Source organism: Penaeus japonicus, unplaced genomic scaffold (assembly GCF_977035675.1).
Source record: "Penaeus japonicus unplaced genomic scaffold, GWHDUDI00000001_assembly GWHDUDI00000033, whole genome shotgun sequence".
Taxonomy (NCBI): domain Eukaryota; kingdom Metazoa; phylum Arthropoda; class Malacostraca; order Decapoda; family Penaeidae; genus Penaeus; species Penaeus japonicus.
Genome location: NW_028234435.1, coordinates 6,385,562 through 6,390,561, shown reverse-complemented (window position 1 = coordinate 6,390,561; position 5,000 = coordinate 6,385,562).

The window sequence follows — 5,000 nt, the reverse complement described above, 5'->3', positions numbered from 1 at the left end:
GGAAGAGAAGGGGGTGAGCGAGGAAGGAGGGGGAATGCTTGTACTGACAATAGCTGCCATAACATTAATTGCAAAATAGTGAATACTTATTTGTTATTCAAACAATATCACAATCAACATCTAATCACAAACAGAAGAGCGAAGTAGTATATAAAAGCGCTAAAAATCGTAATTGTAGTCCCAAAACGAGTGACAAGAAAGAGAGCGAAAACACGAAAAATAAAGAAACAAGAGACAATCAATCACATAGTACGTAATAGTTTGACTGCATGATCACTAATGCTCTGATTAGAAGAAGTGGTGATGATAATTCCGCAAGTATCCTATTCATCAACAACAATATTACTAACCTAAACATAGGTAAATAAAAGAAATCATAATAAAATAAACTCACAACACGTGTAACGACAAGAAGGGCAAAATATTGACAATGCGAACATGATAATCTTGTCCTCTCTCCCACAACCCCCCACCCCCCACAAAAAAAAACAAGAAAACAAAACTTTTTATACTAAAAATAATGATGATCCGCACTTCAACAACAAAAACAAACAAATACAAACCGGACCCAACCAGCGCGGGAACTGGCGTCGCACATTACACAACACGCTAAATAAAACCAGTATCGATCTTGCGTAACTCACGAAACAGGGAACCGGGAGACACGGGGAAAGAGAGTGGAAAAGGAGTGGGTGAGGAAGGAATAGAAGAAAGAGAGAGAGAGAGAGAGAGAGAGAGAGAGAGAGAGAGAGAGAGAGAGAGAGAGAGAGAGAGAGAGAGAGAGAGAGAGAGAGAGAGAGAGAGAGTGAGTGAGGGTGAGGGAGATACATACATTTTATATATATATATATATATATATATATATATATATATATATATATATATATATGTATATAATAATATATATATTATATGTATATATTATATATGTTATAATACATATATAATATATATATATAAGATAGATATAATATACATATATTATATAATATATATCATATACATATATACACATATATACATATACGTAAACATATATACACATACATATATGTATATACACATATACATATACATATATGTATATACACACATATATATATACATATATGTATACACACACGCACATGTATATATACATATGTATATACACATACATATACATACATATAATATATAAATATATATATGTATATATGTATATATATATAATATATATATATACATATACATATATATATATACATATATATACAAATATATATACATATATATACATTATATATACATACATAATATATATATATAACATATATATATATATATATATATTATATATATATATACACACATATATATATATATACATATATACACATATATACATATATATACACATTATACATATATATACATATATATATTACCTATATATATAAATGTATATACATATAAATACATACATATATACACATATACATATACATCTATACATACACATACATATAATATAATATATATATATATATATATATACATATATATATATATATATATACATATATATATATATATGTATGTATGTATACATATATTTACATATATACAAATATAAATATATATAGATATAGATATAATATATATATATATATATATATATATATATATATATATATATGTATGTATGTATACATATATATATACAGATATATATATATATATATATATATATATATATATATATATATACATAAATAAAATACACTTATACATATATATACATTATATATAATATACATATATACATATATATACATATACATATATATATACATATATATACATATACATGTATACATATATATATATACACATACATGTATATACATAATATACATATATATTACAATATATATAATACATGTATATATACATATATATAAAAACAATATATGTATATATACATACATATACATACAATATATGCATATATATATACATTTATATATACACATGTATATACATACATGTATATATACACATGTATGTATATATACACATACATGTATATATACATATATATATACATGTACACATACATACATATATATATAAATATACATGTATATATACATATATATATCCATATATATATACATGTATATATATAAATATGTATATATACATGTATATATATGTATATATACATTATATATATACATGTATATATACATATATATATGTATATATGTACATGTGTATATATACATATATATATATTTATATATATATATATACATATATATACATAAACATATATATACATATATATGTATATATATATATATATATACATAAACATATATATACATATAAACATATATATACATATATATATAATTACATATACATATAGAGAGAGGGGGGGGGCATACGCCGAGACGCAGGCAGCCCTTGGACGAGCCGCACGAGAAATAAAGGAGAAGCAGGTGAGGTAACGCGAGACACCACTTTGGTTCCTCCAAACATCCCCGAGATTCCTTTGCTTGGCTTTCCTTGCGGCTTCGAGCCTGAACAATTCCCTTTTTTATTCTTCTTTTCTTTTTCTTTTATTTTGTCCTTCTACATCACCATATTTTTTCTTCTTTTATTTTTCCATGTTTCTACAATTCATTCTAAGTTTCAATCATCTCTGATTATTTTATTTCCTATAATCATACTACAGAAGATAAACCATGTTCCACAAGATAATAAAAAAATATATATATTTCACTGACATAACAGACTAAAACAATACCCATATTCAGTGCAATAAAAAAAACGTATAGAAAGGGAAAAAAACAAAAACAGCAAATTCCTCCGTGTACCCTTGGGCGAAGTTGCGTACCCTAACAGGAGTACATTAAACCATGATGAAAACCACTGTACCGGAACAGAGTTGCACATGATGAAAAAAGTAATAATAATAGCAATAAATAAATAAATATGAAAAAAATGAACTAATGTATTGCATAAAGTCTGAACTGCATATTGTATTACGGGAATGGAAAGATCTAAAAAAAAATCAATCAATCAATCAATTCTTAAATTCCCAGTGTACTGTCCATGTCTCATGTTATTCTCCCTCTTCCTCTTCTCATAACTCCCTTCCTCCCTCTTTTGCTCCCTCCCCTGCCTTCTCCTCCCATCTCTCATTTTATCAATTTTCTCAACCTCTACCCCTCTCTCTCTTGCAATGCTCTCTACCTTTCCCTCTCTCGCAATTCTCTCTACCTCTCCCTCTCTCTCAATTCTCTCTACTTCTCCCTCTCTCTCAATTCTCTCTACCTCTCCCTCTCTCTCTATTCTCTCTACCTCTCCCCCTCTCTCAATTCTATCTACCTCTCCCCCTCTCTTAATTCTATCTACCTCTCCCCCTCTCTCAATTCTCTCTACTTCTCCCTCTCTCTCAATTCTATCTACCTCTCCCTCTCTCTCAATTCTCTCTACCTCTCCCCCTCTCTCAATTCTCTCTACTTCTCCCTCTCTCTCAATTCTCTCTACCTCTCCCTCTCTCTCAATTCTCTCTACCTCTCCCTCTCTCTCAATTCTCTCTACCTCTCCCCCTCTCTCAATTCTCTCTACCTCTCCCCCTCTCTCAATTCTCTCTACCTCTCCCCCTCTCTCAATTCTCTCTACCTCTACCTCTCCCCCTCTCTCAATTCTCAATTCTCTCAATCTCTCCCTCTCCTTTATCTCAACCTCTCCCTCTCTCTCAATTCTCTCAACCTCTCCCTCTCTCCCAATTCTATCTACCTCTCCCTCTCTCTCAATTCTATCTACCTCTCCCTCTCTCTCAATTCTATCTACCTCTCCCTCTCTCTCAATTCTCTCTACCTCTTCCCCTCTCTCTCCATTCTCTCTACCTCTTCCCCTCTCTCTCCATTCTCTCTACCTCTTCCCCTCTCTCTCAATTCTCTCTACCTCTTCCCCTCTCTCTCAATTCTCTCTACCTCTTCCCCTCTCTCTCAATTCTCTCTACCTCTTCCCCTCTCTCTCAATTCTCTCTACCTCTCCCTCTCTCTCAATTCTATCTACCTCTCCCTCTCTCTCAATTCTATCTACCTCTTCCCCTCTCTCAAATCTCTCTACCTCTCCCTCTCTCTCAATTCTCTCTACCTCTCCCTCTCTCGCAATTCTCTCTACCTCTCCCTCTCTCTCAATTCCCTCTACCTCTCTCAATTCTCTCTACCTCTCCCCCTCTCTCAATTCTCTCTACCTCTCTCTCTCTCTCAATTCTCTCTACCTCTCTCTCTCTCTCTCTCTCAATTCTCTCTCCCTCTCCCTCTCTCTCAATTCTCTCTACCTCTCCCCCTCTCTCAATTCTCTCTACTTCTTCCCCTCTCTCAATTCTCTCTACCTCTCCCTCTCTCTCAATTATCTCTACCTCTCCCTCTCTCTCAATTCTCTCTACCTCTCCCTCTCTCTCAATTATCTCTACCTCTCCCTCTCTCGCAATTCTCTCTACCTCTCCCTCTCTCGCAATTCTCTCTACCTCTCCCTCTCTCGCAATTCTCTCTACCTCTCCCTCTCCTTTATCTCAACCTCACCCTCTCTCTCAATTCTCTCTACCTCTCCCTCTCTCAATTCTCTCTACCTCTCCCTCTCCTTTATCTCAACCTCACCCTCTCTCTCAATTCTCTCTACCTCTCCCTCTCCTTTATCTCAACCTCTCCCTCTCCCTCTCTCTCAATTCTCTCTACCTCTCCCTCTCCTTTATCTCAACCTCTCCCTCTCCCTCTCCCTCTCTCTCAATTCTCTCTACTTCTCCCTCTCTCTCAATTCTCTCTACTTCTCCCTCTCTCTCAATTCTCTCTACCTCTCCCTCTCTCTCAATTCTCTCTACCTCTCCCTCTCTCTCAATTCTCTCTACCTCTCCCTCTCCTTTATCTCAACCTCTCCCTCTCTCTCAATTCTCTCTACCTCTCCCTCTCTCTCAATTCTCTCTACCTCTCCCTCTC